Here is a 23542-nt window from a genome sequence, read left to right as displayed (position 1 = left end):
CCTCAGGCTTGTAGGCCTTAATTGGCTATATTTTGTTTTGTGCTATGAGGAAACGTTCAAATTTTCAAATTCCCATGCTTACTTTCAAGAGTGTCAAGTTCAAATTAGCCTGGGACAAGGCAGTTAGTGCCTATGTATGAAGCCAGTCTGACGGGGACCAAGGTAGGCCAATGATAACTTTCCCATCCAAAGACGTTGACTAGTCCTTCTGGAGATTTTTGGACATACCCCAAATTAGGATATTTGTGTGACAATCTCAACATGGTTTAATGTTGGCTCAGATTTCTGTAAGAGCTCCTCATTAACCAAACAAAACACATTTGCGACTGAATTTAGTTCCCAAGTTGTCATTTCGTATCACCGAAGTAAATGCCATAAGGAAGGCTGTCTTGTGAATGAGCTTGCGTCAACAGCGTCAACAGGACCAAGGAAGGGGTAGCTAGTGTGCAGAGGGAAGTCATTCAATTGGTGTGATGGCAAATCTTGCTTGTCAACTAAAACCCAAGCCCCTGGGCACTCTTGAGAGGGATGTTCTTGATTAGATTGTTTGATTCGGGAAGATGCACCCTGAATGTGGGCAACTCTGCCTGGCGGCAGTGCAGACAACAGGATAGGTCTGTCTGCCTTCACTCTCACTGGCAAATCCATCTCCAAGAATCTTCCAGGTTTTCTGTGGCAGGCTGTAACTACTGAGGTCTCCAGCCTTGTGGACAGAGGAACTCCCAGATTCTCAGCCTCTCCAGTGTGGGACAGTGTAGACCACCCAGACCATATCATTAGCAAAGCCTGACACAATACAGTCTGGGTAGCCTGATATCGGGCAGGAGCTGCTCCATCTGTTACAGGGAACATCTCAGCAGTCCCCAGTCTGGTACTGAGGGCCTGGAAGGTGCCCGAGGAAGGCTGGGAAAGCCAGGGTCCAGTATCAACAAAGGATGGAGGCAACAGCAGTGTGCACACTTTTACCAGGAAGGAAGGAGGATGGGCAGGAAATAGCCCTGCTCTTTCCCTCAGGCCAGTTTACATCTAGGGTGTCACTGAGAGGTGTTGTCTACTCGGATGGAGGGTCTTCCCTCTTAGTTAATCCCTCTTGGGAATCCATCACCACAAGCCCACCCAGAGGTGTGTCTCCTAGTTCACCCTTGATAGAATCAAGTTGACAATCAAGATTAAACGTCACTGGAACCTTTGAAGCACCATTGTTTTCTCCTGCTGTCAGAGCAAAAAGTAAGAATGTAAGGCACAAGTCTTCAACAGACTGCAGCCCGTGTCTCCCCTCACAGTACTGCTGCAACACAGCCCCAAATCAACGTCTACCAAGCAAATGCTACTTTCTGTTTGATCTTGACTCCGGCTTGGAAATAGTGTTCAGATTTGCTAACCATGCTTTTCTCTCTCTGGGATGAGCAGACTCACTACCCAGCACATGGTCCTCATGGTAACTCAGGAAAGGAGCCTCAGCCATGTTTCAGAGCTTTGTCCTCTGTATACTCAGAACATTGCTCCTGTCAAGGTCAGCCACAAAGTGAATGACAGCATCATTAAGGAAGGAAAATAATCCTTGCCTCGTGTGTGAAAAGAAAGGATAGAAGAGCCGGGCATGGTGGGGCACCCTTTAATCCCAGCACTCGGAAGGCAGAGGCAAGTGGATCTCTGTGAGTTCAAGGCCAGCCTGGTCTACAAAGCGAGTCCAGGACAGCCATGGTTCTGTTACACAGAGAAACCCTGTCTTGAAAACAAACAAACAAACAAAATGGGGGCGGGGTGTTATTTCAAAAAAAAGGACAGAAGTACAGGAAGGGGGAAAGAAAACTCAAAACTATTGTCTCATACACCAAATGGAGCCCCCTTCCTTCCTTCCTTCCTTCTCACCCACCCTCCTCTTCTTCCCTCCCTCCCTTCCCTCTCCCTGTTTCTTTGAGACAGGACTGGCCTCCAGTTCATGATCCCCCTGCCTCAGCTTTTCACGTGTTGGAATAACAAGGCTGTGATATGATGACTAGCTTGCCACCGTTCTTGATAAGTACGCCTCATGACAGAAGGGGTTACTCTGTTAAACATACGCACAAAACCAAATGTAGGAACTCTGTGTGTGTGTGTGTGTGTATGCGTGTGCACATGTGCATGCATACCTGAAAGTGTGCATGTGTATGTAGGCATGTAGAAGGCAGAGTCTGGTATTGGTCTCTTCCTCCATCACCATCCATTTTGTTTTTTGAGACAAGGTTTTTCACTGACCCCAGAAATCGCCGGTTCAGCTAGACTGGGCTCCATCAAGTTCCAGGAATCCTCCTGTCTTCAGAACTAGGATTATAGGCATGTACCACTCCTAGCTTTTACATGGGTTCTGGAAACCAAACTGAGGTCCTTATATTTGCACGATAAGCTCTTCCTGGACTAAACCACCTCCTCAGCCCCAAACTCTGTGTCTTGAGGTGGAATGTATGACTTAAACTGACCTCCCACAGCGAAGAGAGTCTATGTGGAGTTGGATAGAGTCATGGCTCCCCGAGAGTCACCAGGGTCCCAAAGACATCCTGTCAGGAGAGCTGGATTCCTGTCATGTACTTCTGAGCAGGTATCCTTTTATGATATGATATCGTTTGATGATGATGATGAACATAATTTTTCTCACTCTGGTTCTACAGATAGACACTAAAATAAAATGTGTTCTGGACAGTTCATACTCAAGCTGCCTTGACCTTCTAACCATAGAATTACCAAATCAAATGGACTGCAGCCTGCTCCTCCTTCCACCTCCAAAACTCAACCAAAGATAACAGCAAATGGAATGAAAGTCTACATGTGGGAAAGGGCAGCAGAGATGTGGGGAAACTACAACTTAGGTTTTATGTGTGTCTTGCACTGGTTTGGCAGAGTCCCAACTAGAAAATGGGGGGGGGGGGGGGAGAGATCACTTGGCCAGTTTCCACATCTCGAAAAACCGTGTGCAGTCACAAAAGACCCATAGGCAAAGCCTAAGTAAGAATTCAAGTTCTGGACACAGCTAGACCAGAAGAGTTGTTTGTGGCTTCCTGAATTCAGGGACATACCTCTGTCCCCATGAAAATTCTCTCAGGAAACCTGCCCATCAAGCATGCAAAAGAAAACGGTACCTTCCATCTTAAGGTCTCTTGTCAAAGTAATAATTAAGAGTGTGGCCCTGAGCTCAGATCCAGAAGTTGCTACTCAGGAGCCATGCCACCTCAGACATTCACCTCCTCCCTCTCAGCATCTATTTTCTCATTTCTTTCCATCCACCCCCACCCCCACCCCCCACTTCCAAAGCCTTTATTGTTTTAGAATGAGATGGAGAGTTGTGTCCAGGGACCCATCAGTAATGCTGAAAGGGGACCTAGTGTACCCACCTGCACTCATACACCCAGTCATGGATGGTCAAGCAGCTCCTCAGGCCAAAACCCTAGGCCAATCTCTTTCCCAGCACTCTCCACCAAATCACTGCTGCGACTGATGTTTCTGCCAACTTGAACTCCCCTCCAATGGTGCTCAGCTTAGACTCAGCAGGACTGGTCTATCCCAGCATCACTCTGCCTGTTTTCACTACATTGAGCCCCTCCCAGACCATGGCCACCACAGGCCCTGAGTTCATGTACTTCACCAGCCCTGGGAAGAAAGGACGGTCTTTCAAGTCAATGTAGTGCTGTTTTAGGCATTCTTCTGAAGCCTAAAGGAACTTCAGGGCCAGCAGACAGAACCCCTTCTGCTCCAAGCGCTTGATGATGTCATCCACCAGGTCACGCTGCTGGCCATCTGGCTTGATGGCAATGAAGGTGCGCGGGAGGTTGGCCACGGCTCGAAAGCCATGGGAGAAAAGATACTATAGCAGTCATCAGCCCCTCTTTTCTCATTCCTGTATTGTGAAAAGTACTTGTCCTTCAGGGTGTGGTGGGGATGGAAGGAATGTGTGAGGTCATAGTCCATCATGGCGACAAAGCATGTAGCAACTAGCCACGGCACATCCTCAATAAGGAAGGAGAGGGAGAGACTGGGACCCTAGTCCAAGGTATGGGCCCTCCTCCTTCAGTTAAGCCTTTCTGGAAATTCGACAGCACCCCCAGAACAGTCTTTCATGATCCTAATCCCTTCAAGCTGGTCATTGAGATCAACACCATGCCTCCTTGCACTAGCAACGCTCTCTAGTTGGTGAGACCCTAAGCTTTAATCTCTAAGTTTGCATTCTCCAACACTGCCCTTTGAAAAGATCACTTTGCCTATCCTGAGTCCCTAGATTTCTGCCAGGGCATCTGGGACCCTGACTTTCCGTTGCTCTTTTAACAAGCAGGTCACACTAGAAGAAAGACAGTGAAATGTGCAGGATATGGGATCAACCCCGGTGAAGGGCTATGGTGAAGGCAGCCAGCGGGCTCTCTAAGAACAGCCAGGGCTACCGTGAATGGAGAGGCGTGGACAGGGGCATCTACATGGGAATGGAGTGTCTGCAGCAGACTTTGGGTCGCCTGCCTTAGACTTTTGAAAGGATCAACACACTACAGAGAACAGACCGAGGAGACAAGCCAGGATGACCGGCTGGATGGGAGCTTCTGAAATAATGGTGGAAGCTGAAAGTTTCTGCCCTGGCCATGGAGAGGCTGTGAAAAGACTAGAGACAACAGGATCTATTGACAAGTGAGATAAAGAGAGTGAAGGTGAGGGGGTCAAGATGAGTCCATGGGCAGCTTAAGGGACAGAAATACATCTGCCATCAATTGAGGCTTCTGGGGAGCTTCTGGGGTCATGTAGGGGTGGACAGGGAGGTATCCGAATCCACTCTTAAATGTGATGGATGTGAAATGTTCATACGTCAAGTGCTGACAGCAAGAAGAGTGTTAGATACACAAGTGAAGATTGCAGAGAGAAGACCAACTGTCAACAGGAATGGGGAGCCTTGCTTGGTGGCGTATGTCTGTAGTGCTAGCACTTGGGACACAGAGGCAGGGGGATCATGAATTTTCAGCCAGTCTGGTCTCTACTCAGAAAGAAAATGGAGATGGAAGAAAGGAGGGAGCAGAAGTGGGAGAGTGGATGGTAGAAAAGGAAGGAGAGAGGGAGGGAGAGAGGGAGGGAGGGAGGGAGGGAGGGAGGGAGGACGGGAGGGAGGGAGGCAGGGAGAGAGGGAGGGAGGGAGGAGGAACTAAAAGTCTTAGTCAACCAGATGAGAGTGGAAGCCATGGAACGAACCACCATCACCAACGTTGAGTGTGCCCACAGAGGCAAGATGTGAGTCCTTGAGGCCTGAGACACAGAACCCTTCAGAGTCGGCAAGAAATGAGACTTCAGGAGCAGCAGGTACCCTTGACTTCTGAGCCATCTCTCCACCCCCAATCTCAACACACAAAACCAGAAAGGGGTCATCAGTAAACCAGGTTTCTGGATCTATGCCCTGGGTTACTTCAGTTAACAGGCCACAACTGAATTGGAAACTCTTGAGAGCGAAAACTAAGCCTCCCAGTACTCAGGCCCAGCAGGCCTCCTGTGGCTGAAAAAACATGTTTTCAGTGTGATGTTTCCCCAGCAGCGGAGGAGCCTGCTGTATGGCTTGTCAACTCTGGGGTGATCACCCTGTTGTCATCTGCATTATAAACTGTGAGCCTTGGGCTGGAGAGATGGCTCAGTGGTTAAGAGCGCCACTTGCTCTTCCAGAGGTCCTGAGTTCAATTCCCAGCAGCCACATGGTGGCTCACAACCATCTATAATGTAATCTGATACCCTCTTCTGCAGATAAAGCACTCATATGCAATAAATAAAATAAATAAATCTTTAAAAAAATAAATAAATAAAATGTGAGCCTTAGTACTACTCAGGGTTACCCATGATGCTCTAGGTGGGGGTAACTGAGTCCTTCATGACAGAGGTTTTCATTATCACTCTTAATTTTATGAAATAAGTCATTACCCTAAAGAATATGGGTAGAACATAACGAAACAAAGAAGAAAGTCACGCGTATTGTCTCTGGCCCTCTGTGCTTACAGGGAGATGGCAGAGAGAGTAAACACCGGTCATCTTGTGGTGTGAGGTGATTGCTAAAGGGTTATTCGTGTTTACATTCACATTTACTGAGCACTGCGACTGAGCCTCTGTATCCTGAGCGGGCTTTGAATTTGGGATCCTCCTGCCTCAGCCTGCTCAGCAGCTGGGACTACAGGCCTGCACTAATAGGCCCAGCAGTTAAGTAATATCTATTCTCCAGAATAGCCCTATATCTCCTCTGCCTGACATGCTTTCTGGATTGCTCATGTCCAGTTTCAGTGCCTCAAATAGAACTGTGTCACTGACCCCAGTTCTAGCTCAGAGCCTTCTTAGGTACACTCTGTGGCCCCAAGCAATTAACACTGAGAGAACTTGGTTCCAGTGTTGTGCTTTAGACCCATCTTTCTCCATATAGCCCCAGACATGCCATCTCAGAAGCCCCACCCCTCTGTGGACAGCTGGGAGCTAACTGCAGCCACATGCCTGATGTGGGTGGGAGGCTGCAGGCAGGAGCCAAGGCAGGGTAAAGCAAGAAGGCAGATCCACGGATCATCCTAGGAAAGCTACCGGCTGCCTTAGTGCTCACAGGGTGGCAGGGGCCATAGCAGCAATGGCTCCAGCCCTGACCACCACATGGCCAGGCTGCTGAGTCATTCAGAGTCCAACGTGCTCCTGGGAGGGGCTTTGAGTTACCAGGACACAGCTCTCTCAGGAGCTGTGCAGCTTCTAGCAGTAAACATGACCTCTCTGGGCTTCTCATGTGTAACCATTACAGAGACCTTCCAGTGAACCAAGCACAGTCCTTAGCTTATATCACTTACTACCATAGTAACCTCAAGGGCAGCCTTACTGGACTTGTTTTGTCAACAGGGAAACAGAGGCCTAGAGAGGTGAACGTATCCATAGGGGATTTAAACCCAGAACATACTTAACTGCCACCACAGTTGACCCTAACTTCATAAGGATTATTTCAGCATTAAATTAGACACTATATATATAAGAGTCAAGTTTTAAAAAGTAAGGGTCCTGACAATAGTGGTCGATAAATAGCAACAAAAAAGGGGAAAGGAGATTGAGAATCAGGTGGCCCTACTTCAGTTGCTGGCAAGTAGGTTTGTGTTCAGGGTTTGTTAGGGCTCCAAGTGATCTTGTGTGGCTGGTAACACTGTTTATGACGCCTTCCCTAACTGGGCAGATCTATGCAGAAAACAGGGAACTCCCAGTGTTTAGCAACAGGGGCAACAGAATCTCCCATCCATTCAAACCACTTCCAGCCAGCCGATATTCAATGCTAGGAGCCACCAGGCAATATGCTACAAGTCTGTCTTCCATCCACTTCCCATAATCCCCTCAGTGTCCAAGAGAAGATCTGACCTTGGTCTCAGGTAGCACAGGGTAAAACCGAGGCGCAGAAACCTCTAGTTGCCGTGTTGATGCCTCTCAGCTGATGCATACCTGGGTCAACATTTGAACTCAGATTCACTTACCCTGAAGTCAGTGTCCGCATTCTCTGCCTTGGAATATCTGAGGCGTCTGGGCCTTGGGGACAGCCCACATGTGAGGATGAGCTTTAACTGCCAACTGGACACAGTCGAGGATCACCTGGGAAGGGATCTCAGTGAGGGGCCAGCTGCATCAGGTGCCTGTGAGCATGCCTGTGAAGGGTTGTCTTGATTAGCTGATGTGAGAAAAGCCAGCCCACTGTGGCCAGCACCACTGCCTGGGTTGGGTCCTGCACAGGGAACAAATGAATTAAATAGCACGCTTGCATGCAGTCTCTCTCTCTGCTCTTGACTGTGGGTATGACCAGCTGCTTTAAGTTCCTGGCTAAACTTCCTCACAGTGATAGACTATACTCCGAATGGTAAACCATTCCCCTGGGAATTGTCTTTTGTCAAGATAGTCTGTCACAACAACATACATAAAAGTAGGAAACCACGTATCCATGCTTGCTTTCTATTGCTGTGCTAAAACACCATGACAAAGGCATCTTGATGAGGAAATGGTTTACTTCATCATAGTCTGTCATCAGAGGACCTCAAGGCAGAAATAGGAGCAAAGACTGCGGTCAAATGCTACTTACTGGCTTGATTTTCATAGCTCCCTCAGCCTGCTTTCTCTCTTTCTCTCTCTCTTTCTCTCTCTCTCTCTCTCTCTCTTTCTCATTTTTGTTTTTCAAGACTGGGTTTCTCTGTGTAGCTTTGGCTGTCCTTGAGTTCAATCTGTAGACCAGGCTGGCCTTGAACTCACAGAGATCCACCTGCCTCTGCCTCCCCAGTGCTGGAATTAAAGGCATGTACCACCACTGCCCAGCCTCAGCCTGCTTTCTTATACACCACTGGGCCACCTGCCCAGGACAACATCACCCACAAGGGGTTGGGTCCTTTCCAATCAATCACTAATTAAGAAAATGGCCCTCAGGCTTGCCTACAACTCAATATCCTGGAGGCATTTTCTTAACTGAGGTTCCCTCCTCTCAGACGGCTCTTGCTAGGGTCAGGTTGACTCAAAATTCGCCAGTACAACCCACCCCTTGTCAACTTGACACTCAAACACAGTCCTGTTAAGCTACATGCTTTCCTTTCTTATTCATTCTCAAGATCACATTTTAGTATGAATATCACAATGTACAACATTTTATAGATGTAAAAAGTCCCAAAGTCTTTACAAATTCAGACACTTAGAAATCGAGGTTTTTTTTTTAAATCCAAAGTCTCTTTTAAAACCACAAATCTCTTCAAAAATTCAAAGTCTCTCAACTGTGGGCTCCTATCAAATCCATAATAAATTAAATACTTTCTTACTCCAAGAGGGAAGAAACAGGACACAGGCACCATCTGAACAAAGCAAAAACCAAACTCTAGTATAAATAAATTAATGTCCAATATCTGGGATTCACTCATGATCTTTTGAGTCCATCCAAAAAGTCTGAATAACTTTTCTGCTCTGCCCTCTGCAGCACACAGCTTGTTTTCCAGACTCTGGCTGCCTCCACTCCTCCACTGCTGCTGTTGGTGGTGATCACGTGATACTGGAATCTCTAAAATGCTAGGGTCTTCTGCTGCGACTGGGCTGCACTTTCACCAATAGCCTCTCCTGGGCTCTCTTCAGGGACTCCAACCCGGCTACACAGTTGCTGTCCATGACCCCCTCACGCCTTCAAAACCAGCATCACCTGGGGGATTCTTACACGTTACCAAGTTAGGTTACCAGTTTGAGGTACAGCCGTGGCCACATCTGGAACAGAGCTTCTGTGTGCTGACTCTGAGGACACACTTACCCAGAAGATTTCACCTCCATGATGCTTGTCCCTTCTTAATCACAGCTAATGTCTCAGCTCCAGCTGACAAGAACTGAGTATCCGAGCAAAGCAAAAATTTCACCTTAGTAGTTCTGGTATCTTGTTAATCACAGATGACTCTTCGGTCCCAGCTAACCAGAACCACAGATTTTTTTTTTTAATATTTATTTATTTATTATATATACAGCACTCTGCCTGCAGGCCAGAAGAGGGCATCAGATCTCATTATGGATGGTTGTGAGCCACCATGTGGTTGCTGGGAATTGAACTCAAGACCTTGGTTGCTGGGAATTGAACTCAAGACCTTTGGAAGAACAGCCAGCAGAAGCTGCCTTTAACCTCTGAGCTATCTCTCCAGCCCCTGAACCACAGAATCTTAATTCAAAATAGCAAATGGCCCTGATAGAGTCTTCAAACTTTTCCACTGAAACTTGACAAATCAGACCCCCACTGTTCAACATCCTTATTTTCCCAGCTCCCATGGAATATCCCACTGAGCTCTCAACACTCAATGGCTTTTCTAGCCCAAAGTTCCAAATTCCTTCCACAATCCTCCCAAAATCATATGACCAGGTCTCATACAGCACTTCTGGTACCAACTTCTTTCTCCTTCTCCTTCTCCTTCTCCTTCTCCTTCTCCTTCTTCTCCTTCTTCTTCTTCTTCTTCTTCTTGTTTTTTGTTTGTTATTTGTTTGGTTTTTCAAGACAGGGTTTTTCTGTGTAACAGCCCTGACTGTCCTAGACTCAGTACTTTGTAGACTGGGCTAGCCTTGAAATCTGCATGTATCAGGTAGCCCTTATCATTTTACAAGGCCTTATAGCTTCAAGACTAACCCCAAAAGATCCACTGTGTGACCCTTTGCACAGCGCTAACGTGCCTGTTCACATCATTACAGATGGGAGCCTCTGCATATAGAGCTAAGGTGCCCCATTCACTTCCCTAGGCATGGGAGCCTCAGGAGTGGTGCCTCTGTCTCCTGCCTCAGTAACCTTGGCAGGCTATAGGTTGAAATGCCAGGATCCTGCTCCTTCCAAGAGAGCTTCTCTCTGTCATAGTAATTCTCTTGACAGCTGGTGAGACACAGAGCCTTGCCCACTGGAGGAGAGCAAACACACTGAAGACAGTGAGGTATTCCTGGGTGTTCCCATCTTCCCATAACTTGAGAGGACCCATGGGAGGATGGGAAAACACTGTCAAGGACTTAATGCACACTTTTCTTTTCTGTTGTCCAAGTAAGTGGACTCTAAAGTAGAAGGCACCCTTCTGTGCTGAACAGTTTTATGTCAGCTTGACACAAGCTGATGTCATCTGAGAGAAGGAAACTGCACTGGAGAAAATGCCTCCATAAGATGGGATGTTGGCAAGGGTAAATGGCATTTTCTTTATTGGTGATTGAGGGGGAGGGGCCCAGCCTATTGTGGGTGATGTCATTTTTGAGCTGCTGGTCCTGGGGTCTATAAGAAAGCAGGTAGAACAAGCCATGAAGAACAAACCATGGCGTCTGCATCGGCTCCTGCTTCCAGGTTCCTGCTTTGTTTGAGTTCCTGTCCTGACTTCCTTTGATACGGAAGTGTAAGTCAAATAAACTCTTTCTTCTCTAAGTTGCTTTGGTCATGGTGTTTCATCACAGCAATTGTAACTCTAATTAAGAAAGAAGTTGAGAGCCAGGAACGTTGGTACATGCCTTTAATCCCAGGACTCAGGAGGAGAGGCAGGCAGATCTCTGTGAGTTGTGTCCAGCCTGGTCTTCTAGGCCAGCCAGGGCTACTCAGAGAAACTCTGTCTAAAACAACCAAAAAGAAAAAACAAAAAAGTTATAACCCAGATGAGCATTAGAGAACAAGAGCCTAATGCTGCCCTCCTCCTCTGGGTCATCCTCCTTTTCCTCATCCTGCTGGGCTTTCGCAAAGGACTTCTGACTGGCTCCAGAGAGCTAGCCCAGGAGGACAAGTGCTCCCACTAAGGCCATAGACATTCTAGAAGGCCCTGCATATCTTGTTATTTTCACACAGCACTGAGGTTTGGTTTGGAGGACAGCTCTTATTTTCCTCCAAGGTTGAGCAGGAGCCCCAGAAATTTCTTTTGCTCAATTTGAAAACACCCTCGGCCTCCAACTCTTTCAGAGCAGACCATCTTTGGCCACAGACAGGCAGGGATGTGACGCTGTTTCTCGTGAACAATTCCAAATATGAAACAATGAAACATTAAAATAATTTGGACTTCAAAGACTTTAATTCCTAGTGGCCACATGAAATTAAATAAAAATCAGTCTCACTCCCTCTCTCTTCCCCTCTCCTCTCTTTTGCCCTCTCTCACACACTCCCTGTCTCCTTTAAGAAGAAAATAAAGCAAAGAGAGCCAGGGGCCCCTGCAGCTCAGGAAATGCTTGCATGAAGCTTATTTGCCTTCTAGCTAACATTTGTAACCAAGGATTAGCCCAGTGGCCTCTTGTAATTACCCTTGCTGCCCATTTGTGGCTGGCTATCTCCCTGAAACTAGTAAATCTTGAAATTACAGGCTGACCACCCTGAAGAACTGAGACAGTCAGCCTCATCTCTGAAAGGGCCTGCCTAGTGGAGGGGGAGGCTGTTCGCACCTACCTCAGATGGCTGGAGACCCCCCACCTGGGAGTGGCTACCAGACCTCACTGTGGCTTTGAAGTAAATAAAACCAGGGTGGCCTGGGCACCCTGCACCCCTGTGAATAGAATGGAGGCAGCTGCTCAGACAGTCCTTGGTCCATCCTTCGATCACCCGACCCAGCTAGATGCCTTACTGCTTCCTGTTTGGACCCCAGAGCTGAGCAAGAAAACTGAGACCCTCAAAAGGAGTCTTGCCTTCTTTTTTTTTTTTTTTATTAATTTATTCATATTACATCTCAATTGTTAGCCCTTCCCTTGTATCCTCCTATTCCTCCCTCCCTCCCTCCCACTTCCCCCCTTCTCCCCTCCCCTATGTCTGTGATTGAGGGAGACCTGAACAGAGTCTTGCCTTCTTAAAAACCCTCTTCGCTCTTGCAGGGAACAGAGCAGTGCCCTGGGGGACTTCCAAGATCCTGATTTGACTTGGGACTTAAGCACGATCTATAACAACACTTCAGAGTGAGCACTGCTGATGATGGGTCGTAACAGCACATTTCCAGTCTAGACCTCAGGAACTGACCAGAGTATTTAAAATCAAGCAGCCATAGATGACTTGCCAACTGCCCTCTCACTGACACCCTCGGTCCACTTTTCTCTGCAAGGCCTTCACATGGAGGCACCTCTTGTTTTCCCTATAGTCCAAGCGCTTAAGTACCTTCTTGAATAGGATGAAGACACCAGTGGAGAGAGGTGAGCTTACAAGCCATCCCGGTGTCGAGAGCCGTAAAGCGCACCACGCTCTGTGCGTGACATGTGGCTATTGGTACCTAGAAAACTGCCCTTGACCACGTGTTATCAATTCTACTGCTCACAAGAGCTCATCGAGCTCACCGACAGTTCATTCAAACACGTGTCATGCTTGTTCCTGCATTAATAATATTCCTGGAACCATTTAGTAGCCATGTGTGGCCCGCTGCCCGCTTGCTCTTTTGTTTCTTCCACTGAGCCTCCTAATTCCCCAGGGATGTGGGCCCCTTTCAAAGTCTCCATCAAAAGGGCAATGGATTCCTGGTGGCCTTCTTTCCCTTTCATCCCCTTTCCTTCTCTCCCTCCCTTCCCCCCTCTCTTCCTTCTTTTTCTCCCTTCCTTCAAACCCTTACCTTCTCTTTTCCTCCCTCCTCCCCCACCTACTCTCTGTCTCCCCTGCCTCCCCATTCCTATCTCAATTGGCACAACCAACCTTTGAAATTCAAGGGCTCACTCTTTTGTCTTCTAAATAAAATGAAGCAGGGCATGGGGGTGGGGTGGGGTGGGGGGGGCTTTGTTCACTTACCAAACAAAGCAAAAACAAAACCCAGGTGAGTTTTTCCTTTACTTCTTTCTGCTGATCTCTTTAAATATTTTCAGCAAGTCAGGGCCCTGGGCACGGGAGGACAGAGGCGTGCCATTCAGGTGCCATGTAAAGAAGCAAGAGGGATGTGCCAGCCAAGTTAGCTGTCATCTATAAAGATACTAAGGGTTTCATATAAGGCTTAATAAAACTCTACACAGAAATTAAAGACAGGAGGGGGAGGGAGAAAGAATGGGAAGAGGAAGGGAGAAATCTAGGGAGAGATGAAAAGGAATTGTAGGTTGTTACATCGACCTACAATCATTGTGTATCAGCTTTTTAAATTTATGAATTGATTAAACCAGAAGAGAGCCTCTCAGAGGAAGGTGTAGAAAATCTGTTTTACAAAAGGAGGTAAAGAGTGAAAGCTGAGGAATCCTCCCACCACCAGGACAGTCAAATGGTTCCCAGCGGACTGCCTGAGGGGTCTGGGCTGACCTGCCAAGGACTTCAAAGCACATCAGATATTAGCAGCCTGACCCCACAGCGTTCCCGCCCACCCACCACAGTGAGGCTAAAATTTAAGATATCAGTCTCCAGAGGGGAAACTGAGGAACAAGAAGAGGATTTGGGGCAGAAAACGGAAACACCAGGAATGGCCAACAAAACCCTGCCATTTGCCAACTGACTTAATACTGCAGTATTACAGAATTCTCTCTGGGGTTGGAGATATACAAAGTGCCCAGTGACAAATCAAACCCAGGTTCCTGCTCCCTTTGACAGTAGGTAGGCAGTTTGGGAACCTGGCCTTTACTAAGTTCCTGAGGACAGGAATTGTGCTGGCCTGCTGGCTGCATCCTCCTACCAGCCCCCAGAATCTGCATCCATCCATCCATCTGTCCACCCATCCATCCATCCATCCATCCATCCATCCATCCATCCGATGCTAGATGCTCCTCTCTTCGGAGAAAGAGGCTGCTGGAAATCCAGACACCCTATAGAGAGAAGGGACTGGTGCCAAAACGTCTGGGGCCCCTCCTCCCCCACCCCCACCCCGGGAAACAGGAAGCACAGCCAGACTTGTCACCATGGTCTAAAGTAGGATGGATGGTCCTGGTAAACCGATCCTGCTAATGTAACCATAGGTGCTATTTTGTATAAATACATCCACCCAGACATTCCCCATCAGCACAGCTTCTTTCCCTTGAGGCCTCTCTCTCTCTTCTCTCTCTCTCTCTCTCTCTCTCTCTCTCTCTCTCTCTCTCTCTCTCTCTCTCTCACACACACACACACACACACATACACACACACACACACACACACACACACAGCCTCAAACCTCCCCGAGTTATTCAACAGCCTCAGCGGATGGCAACTAGAGTTTGCCGTGTCTTTGCCACAGGACATAGGGGGCCCCAGCCTGCCTTTTCTCCATTTATCATTTTCTATAATGTACCTATCACATCTCTTGTTCTCTCTGGTCTTTGCCAAACTAAACAGCCTTGGTTTTGCTAATCTCTCCTAGCATGGAGGCGAAGGCCATAAATCTAATCACCATTAGAAAATGACCTCCCAAGCATGCCTTTGGTGCTCAGTACTGCACAGACTGGAAAAGACAGGCCGACTGTGGAAGGGGTGCTGTCACAGGGTGTACCTCAAAACACAGATGTTGCTATAAAGTGTCTGTTGAGGAGTTTGGAACCTAAATTAGCCTGCCTGCTGAAGAAATAAAGGTGATTGAATTTGCTGCTGGCCACACCCTCTCTAACGTCTTTATCCTTTGTCTTAATGGTGCATTAAGTTTGAATGAAATAGGGGGAGGGATTAGATAAGGAGACACAACACTACCTTTGCCAGGATAATATAAAATTAAATCTCATTAGCTTCCTGAACCACTGTAACGGCTTCACGGCTTTCCGTTAAACATATTATTTACATTTGTTTTGTTTTGTTTAAGACAGAGTCTTACATATCCCAGGCTGGCCTGGAACCCTCTAGATGGGCAAGAGTAACTTTGACCTTCTGATCCTCCTGCCTCCATCTTCTAAGGGATGGGACTACAGGCATATGCTACCAGGCTCAGCTCACATGGTGCTGGGGATGGGACCCAGGGCTCCCTGTACCTGGACAAGCATGGACAGAAATGTAACCCTGGCCCCTTGATGCACTTGTTTTAAAGTAACAAGTTCCAGAGTGATGGTTTAACATGTGACCCCCTCCATGACAACTTCATCATCGCTTCCTCTCAGCCTCCCAAACACAGGTGACGATGCTTGAATATCCTAGGTGCTCTGCTTTCAGAGTAAGAGCAGGGCTTTCTGACACTTCCCTGAAGTGTCACTTCTCTAAAGGAATAGCATCAAATGGGTTAACTCTGCTTTAGCGTCTTAGCACATTTTAAGAATAGGAATGCAATTCTCCAGGAAGGCTGGTGCGTGGAGTGTATTCCTGGACCACTAAGGAAACTGAATTCTTTTCTTACTCCCAAATGTCCTCCAAAGAGGGCAGCAGTCCCCAGAGACCGGAATATGAAGACTAGTTACTTCTTATATGTCAAAAATTTGTGCAGGACAATGAGCTGGGATTGAGCTCCGAAAGGCGATGCCAGCAAGCAAGAACCAAACGCCCCTCGTGCTACTCTCCGGAGCTAAGGTCCAGTTGGGAAACTCAGCTACTGGAACTTGAGAAATCTCATAATGGGTCCTGTCTAGCGTCACCTTGAGCAGTAAGTAGCCTGGGAAAGACCAAGATTCCAAGTTACCTGGTGTCTTAGTCAGGGCTCTCCCGAGCCGCAGAGCCAACAGGATATTAACAAAGACAGGTTTATAAGGGAGATGTTTTGTAGAAACTGACTCACTCCTTTATGAAGCTCCACATGTGCTGTCTGCACCCGGAGGCTCATGAAAGCCAATGGTGTGATTCTGTCTGTACCCGAGGCTGGAGAAGCAGGGGCGACTGGCAGAAGCCCAGGAGTTTCAAGGCCCTAAACCAGGAGCTCTACTACTGGAAGGCAGGAGAAGACAGATGTCTTAGCACAAACACAGAAAATGTAACCTCCCCCTGTTTTCTGTATGTGTACGTACATGTAAGTGTTCATGTATGTGCCTCTGTACATGTGGGTACAGGTGTGGTGTGTGTGTGTGTGTGTGTGTGTGTGTGTGTGTGTATGCGCGCGCGCATGTGTATGGAGCCAGAGATTGACATTATCTTCCTACGTCACTTACTACCTTACTTTGGAGGCTGAGTCTTTACTGAACCTGGAGCTCACCAGTTTGGGTAGACTGGCTGGCCAGCTAGCTGCAGGGATCTGCCTGTCCACTTTCCCTCCACTCACTCTCCCCAGCTTCAAGGTTCCAGATGCTGAAACTGTACAGTCTTTCTATGTCTGCCCCAGCTCTGAGTAACGGCATGGAGGCTTCTGTTTATTTATAATAACTTTAGGCCTTAGCTTACTGTTACTTAGCTGCCCTCTGCCACGTGGCTCATTACCTCTCCTCACCTTCATACATCTGACTTCCTCTGTGTCTCTTAGGCAGATCTCTTCCCCCCTCCTCAGCCCCCCCCCCTCAGAGTTCTTGTCTCTCCCTGAAGTCCTGTCTGTTCTCTCCTGCCTTTGCTATCGGCTGTTCAGCTCCTTATTCGACCAATCAGAAGATGATGGAGAACAGTGTTTTACAAAACACTGAGACAGGTGTTTTTGGGGTTTTTGTTGTTGTTGTTGTTGTTGTTGTTGTTTTGCAGGAGGGCTGTTTGAGACAGAGTTTCTTCTTCTTCTTCTTCTTCTTCTTCTTCTTCTTCTTCTTCTTTTTCTTCTTCTTCTTCTTCTTCTTCTTCTTCTTCTTCTTCTTTTCTTTAGATTTATTTATTTACTATGTATACAGTGTTCTGCCTCCATGTGCACCTGCAGGACAGAAGAGGGCATCAGATCACATTATAGATGGTAGTGAGCCACCATGTGGTTGCTGGGAAATTGAACTCAGGACCTCTGGAAGACCAGTTGTTGCTCTTAACCTCTGAGCCACTCTCCAACCCCTCAATCAGGTTCTTATCCTAAGATTTTTAAATTAATGGCTGGAGACTGAGGTAGTCAGTGAGGTGAAATGAGGGGAGTATCTTGGGGAGGGGGGACATTCATAAGCAGTGGGTATTTCTTGGTTTTATTTTCTCAGAGATCATTTCCTTTTTTTTTTTTTTTTTTACTCTCATCTGTTTTATGTGTTAATAATGATGTTCCCAGTTGTATGCAACCTTGGCATCACCATTAATCACAATATCAAAACAGCCTGTTGTCTCTACTCAAACTCTGCTCCCCTGTGCTAGAGTAGCAGGTCTCCTTCCCCCAAACACAGACAGCCACTGAGATTAGGGCCCTGAAATCAAGTGCCCCCTTTTCCTCTTCTCTAGATCTTTTCAGGGGAGGGTCTCATCTGAGTCTGGACATCATCTCCTACCCTCATGCACTGTGCCGCAGCAATGCTGTTGTGTCCTACCTACACACAGCCCTCACAGCTCTCTGGCAGGGTTCCCAGGGATCGAAGCACCACTTTAAAATTTACAGAATAAAAACAACAGTTAGTTTACTTTGGTCTCTTGGAGAGTCACAGGGTTGTTGGTGGTTTTCAAATGCAGTTTTTAAATCAGAGGCCCTTAGACAGTTGCTGGGACTAAGTAAGTTCTTTGGGTCTTCCTCAACCATCTGGTTAAGGACAGCTTGGGGTTGGTGCTGTGCTTCTCCACTCCCTGATCTCTGTGAGACATTTTCTCTTCCTTCCTTCCTTCCTTCCTTCCTCCCTCCCTCCCTCCTTCCCTCCCTCCCTCCCTCCCTTCCTTTTTCTTTTGTTGTTGTTCTTTTGTTACGAAAACACAACACTTTGCATTACAGGTTCTTTATTTCCTCCTGTCATTAGGCCATGGTGCTCAGGGGACTTCCTGTTAATTCTCACAGAGTATGCTTCTCTGGGTGGAGCCAGCTGAACCCAGATGTCTTTCTCTTGGGCTTCCTTTTTCTTCTGATCTGTTTCCTTCACCCATTTCAGGAAACTCTCCCTGCTCATAGAATGCTTGGATCCACATACTAATTCTCTTGGGGGGAAAAATCTTACCCTTAACGTGCTTGTTTGCAATGATGCCCATGGCATGCTGGGTAACATTGTAGACTCTTCCTGTTATGTCATGGTAACACTTAATAGGGCATTCCTTTGAACAGAGCCCATTCCCTTGATGTCTACAGTATTACTCTACTTGTAGATTTGCACATATGTGGCCAAAGGAACAACCCCATGTTTCTTAAAAGGTCTAGAAGACATGCAAGGAGTGCCCCTCCTCTTTCCCTTTGTGTTTGTCATTTTGGCAAGCCATTGGAAGATGGCTGCCACAGTGACAGTTTCTTATGAATAGTTAGTCGTTCATCATAGCATAGGCTTGGTGGTGTTGGGGTAGCTATATTTTTGTCTACAGTGCTGGCTTCTCCAAATGGGAGGGTTTAAAGAGTATAGTATCTTAGTTAGTTTTGTATTGCTGCGCAGAGACACCATGACCAAGGGAACATATAAAAAACAAAAACAAACATTAAATTGGGGGCATGCTTAAAGTTTCAGAGGGTGAGTCCATGGCTCTCCTGACAGGAAGCATGGCAGCAGACAGAAGACAGGCAAGCATGGTGCTGGAACCATAGCTGAGAGCTTACATCTAATCTAAAAGCTGGAGGCAGAGAAAAAGAGTTGGCCTGATGTGGGCTTTTGAAGCCTCAAAGCTCACCCCCAGTGGCATATGTCCTCCAACAAAGCCACTCTTTCACATCCTTTCCACAACAGCTAAGCCAACTAGGAACGAAGCATTCAAATATATAAGCCGTTCACATTCAAACTACCACAGAGACTCAGGTGCGATGGGGCAAGTATTACTTCTACTGTATTCTACTTCAGCCTGGGCCAAAAAGAAGAGAAGATGTATCATCTTTCCGTGGAGAGATAATATATGTGCACTTTAATGGAATGGACCACCAGTTGGTAGCCAATTTTACATGCCTTTTGTCTCTTTTCTTTAACTACTTGTGTCTGTGCCTAAGGGTATTCTCTGACTGCATTTGTAGTCTGCCTGCCTGAGACAGGCCAGAATTCAGAAGAGTTGACACGCCCACATTGGTTTTAACTAAAAATAAATGGGAATCGTAGTGATCTGAAAAGGAATAACCCCATAGACTCACATGTTTGAAAGCCTAATCACCAGGGAGTAGCACTATTTGAAATGATTAGAAGGATCAGGAGGTGTGGTCTTATTGAAGGTAGTATGTCACTGCAGGTGGGCTTTGAGGTTTCAAAAGCCCATGCCAGGCCCAGTCTCTCTCTCTCTCTCTCTCTCTCTCTCTCTCTCTCTCTCTCTCTCTCTCTCTCTCTCTCTCTCTGTCTCTGTCTCTCTCTCTCTGTCTCTGTCTCTCTCTCTGTCTCTCTCTCTGTCTCTCTGTCTCTGTCTCTGTCTCTCTCTCTCTCTCTTTCTGCCTGTGTATCAGGATGTAGATCTCAACTACTTCTCCAACACCATGTCTGCCATGCCTGCTGACATGTTCCCTACCATGATGATAATGAACTATGCTTCTTAAACTGTAAGCAAGTCCCCCGATTAAATGCTTTCTTTCACATGAATTGGTTTAGTCATGTGTCTCATCACAGCAATAAAACAGTGACTAAGACAGGAATTGAAAATAAATGTCAGCCTTACTCCGATTCTTGGGCTATGTGGTGGTTTGAATGAAAATGGCCCCTATAGGCTCAGAGAGTGGCCCTATTAGGAGCTATGGCCTTATTGGAGGAAGTGTGTCACTGGGGATGGGCCTTGAGGTTTCACGTGTTCAAGCCAGGCCCAGTGTCACACTCTCTTCCTGCTGCCTACTGATCTGAATGCAGAACTATCAGCTGCCTCTCCAGAACTATGCCTGCCTGTTTGCCACCATGCTTCCCACCCTGACGATAGCAGACTAAACCTCTGAAATGTAAGCCAGCCCAATTTAATGTATCCTTATCAGAGTGTCCACGGTCATAATGATGTTCACTGTGTCTCTTCAGAGCAAAAGAAACCCTAAGTAAGGTTAGCTCAGAGGCAGAATCCCCAGAGGGAAACATCCATCCTGAGGGACTGCCTTGACCTCCCTGGCTCTCTTCGCCCACCATTCTTTTACCTGTTCTTCATAAAAGCTCCTCTTAAAACACTCAAATCTTTTCTCAGAGTCTGCTTCTGACATAGTTCCTGCAACCCACATTCTCCACAAATATTTTTCCCCTTGGGTAAATCAACCAGACTTGATTTCTGTTCCTTACAACCAAAAATGGTAAGTGTGATAAAGCAGAGAGAGCCAAAGAGATGGTTTAAGATCCATGGCATCAAGAATTAGCCAATATGACAGGAGGATGGGCAGTGAAAGGAACTGCAGGGGAAGTCTCTCTTGGAATTCTCTAGTGTTTCTTCATAACGCCACAAATCTCTTCTTTCTTTTATATGTGTAAATGAGCCCTTTCACAAAGCAGGCAGTCTACAGCAAGCAAGCTCTCTATGGGAGACACATCTGGTAACTTCTCTCAGGCAGTGAGGTGCCCGTTCACAGCACTGTCTCACTCTTGGTTGCTCTCATTCCCTCATTCACACCAAGGGACTAGCTCTACTGTGAGCTCCGTGACAATAATACGGGGTGTCCTTGAAACAAGAATTCAGAGGGCTGGTGGAAGCTACGGCATTTGGTTGCTTTTATACAGCTCCTGTGAGGACAATAAAATTAAGAGAACTTAATTCCTGATGGAGTATAGTGAGAGAGTATAGCAATGGAGTTAAAACAAGTCCTGATATAAGGGGCTACGGGAGCCCATGGGACAGTCTAGGGGCATTGTCATCGTGAAGATACAGCAGAGGCAAATCCTGATGAAAGAGGAAGAAGAGGAGGAGGGGGTGGTTGAGAAGAAGGAGGAGGGGGAGGAAAGGCATTTAAGAACAGTTTGCCTACCTAGGAGCTGAGTTGCTATAGGTGGTTCTACCCTTTCCTGTGTGAGGTGACTGACAATATTATACCCTAGAGTAAGACACAATTTATAGGATTTCTGGGAAGAACTAGGTGGTAAAGAATTACACACAAGCTAGGCATTGGTGCCTAGCCGATGCCCGAGTCTGTGTTAGGTTCTTATATCAAGATCTGAAAACAAAACAAACAGAAAGGGTGCACATCATCAACTCATGAAAACTCTGACTAGAAAAACATAGGAAACCCCTGGAATGGAAAAGGTTCAGTGCTTTGGCCAAATAAAACCTCTATGATTTGACCCTTTTAGCCTAGATTCAAAGTTGAGTGCCCAGGCAATTTATTGGCAAGCCAGGACACTTTGGAGAGAGAAATGGGATGCTATTATTAAGCCCAGACCAGAGGCATGAGTCAGGACAATCAAACAAGGACCAATGCCTGGAGACAGCAGAGCGTTCCTGGGCCTACCTGATGAAAGTCATGTTGGACCAGTAAGTAAAAATGATCCAGACCCAATTCTCTTTTACTTGCTTTATTCCACATTACACATTGGTAGATGGGGAAATACTGGAAATTTTCCTAAACATGGAAGTTAGAGATCTGGATTCATGCCCAGCTGTCCCCTTCTTGACCCGAAGACTCTGAGCAGATCTCGGCCTCCAGCAGGGCAGTTTCTTCAGCTGTGGAACAGGAACAGTTCTACTTGTTTGTAAAGGTGTTGAGAAGACAGCTGAGGGGACCCTCACTCAGCAACTGTGTCTGTCTGTCCTTTCTGTAACAAGTCTGGGGCAATCTCAATGCATAAAATAGCCTAGACCTGACCCATGACTTCTTGAAAGCCATGAAAATAATTGTCCCACATTTCCATTGTGGCCTTCAAGGAGTTAAGCCCTTTTTATTTCCTCTCCAAAACTTTTTCTATTCTATGGCAGGCCCTCCTTTCATTCAACTGGAAGGTTGATTTTTGACCTTTGAGCTTTTAACGCCTTTCCCATTGGAGAGAAAGAACACCTCAACCTTTAAGTGGAAAGGCATGTATATTCTCCTTGATTCTGCCGGACACTGCTCAGTTCCACCCAGAAGAGGCAACAGGGGCAAGCTGTGTTTAGCCCTACACTGTCTCTGTGGTCAGAATGAAGAGTAACATGGAAAAACTCATGGGGCATAAGACGAATAATATGGGGTTATTTTAACTGTAAAAGAAGACCACACACATGGTCCCATGTGGACTGCACCCTGGCCCGTCTTCAAAAACATGGAAGTTGCGTTCTCTCCAGCCATGCGTAGGCCTGGTTTAATTAAATGTAGGCCACGAATGGGCTGGCAACCACAACCCTGAAGCACAGTCCGTGGCTGTGGAAGAAGTTTCCCACAGTTCCCTGGTCCCTGATAAGACAGTGCGCATAAAGTGAGCAACCTGAACGCTTGGTAGATGGTCCGCTCTTTGTTCCCACCCTTTTGAATTTAGCAGGAAACCTCCAAGATGAGATTTGACACAAGCACGCTTGGTTTTGTTTTTGTTTTTTGTTTTTTTTTTTTTTTTTTCACTCTTACATTTTGAAATGGCTGTTTGAGGCTAATTAAGTCCACATGCTTCTGATTCATTTACACTTAACTCATCAAAACGTTGTTTTGTAATAGCCATTTGAAGTCCAAGGCGCCTCTCTTGAGTCTGAAGACCAGAAAGCTATGGTTTGCCAGCCTGCAGCAGGGTTCATGGCACCCAAAGGTTCAAATGTGGTTCAAGACAAGAGTGCGTCACAGTTAAGAGTTGTCCTATGTGTCACTGTCAAGTGTGGGCTGATTTTGCATCTTCTGTTACTCACTTGCTTGGAATGGCAGAAAATGGTAGAAGAAAGCAAAAATTAGGCTAGAGTCTTTGGATATAATAGGGACACTTAGCTTAAATGATAATTGTATTTTTTTTTAAAAATCCTCATCAAGTATAACTAGGATTAACAACTAAAGATTTTACGTCAATCTCTACCACCTATTTCTGCTATAAGGACTTACTTACAGCTTGTTGGACTATGTTAAAGATCAGCTGGGTGCTCTTGGAAGGTGATGGACACAGTGAGAAAAACAAGTCAACAAGGGCATGTCATTAAAGGCAAGATTGGAGTGCCGATTCCTGCCTGGCTGTCTCCACCATCCCTACCCCCACCCTAGGTGTATATGATCATCACAGGACCAACAACAGGGCCGGGAGACCATGTACTGAGACCTATAAAAATCATGGCCCAGGGATGGAAGCGAGCATCCACTTCCGGTTCCTGGGTCGAATTGGCTGTGAGCGGCGGCGCCGCTGAGGGAGGCCTATTTGCTGAGCTTTCCCTGAA

General features: G+C 46.7%; 1 pseudogene; it reads right to left on the bottom strand.

The window, feature by feature from the left end:
- Positions 1-3355: 3355 nt before the first annotated feature.
- Positions 3356-9288, bottom strand: LOC127193612 (nucleoside diphosphate kinase B-like; annotated as a pseudogene).
- Positions 9289-23542: the final 14254 nt, after the last annotated feature.

Source organism: Acomys russatus, chromosome 9, assembly GCF_903995435.1.
Source record: "Acomys russatus chromosome 9, mAcoRus1.1, whole genome shotgun sequence".
Taxonomy (NCBI): Eukaryota; Metazoa; Chordata; class Mammalia; order Rodentia; family Muridae; genus Acomys; species Acomys russatus.
The sequence above is the reverse complement of the archived record's forward strand: the minus strand, read 5'-3'. Positions and strand labels throughout refer to the sequence as shown.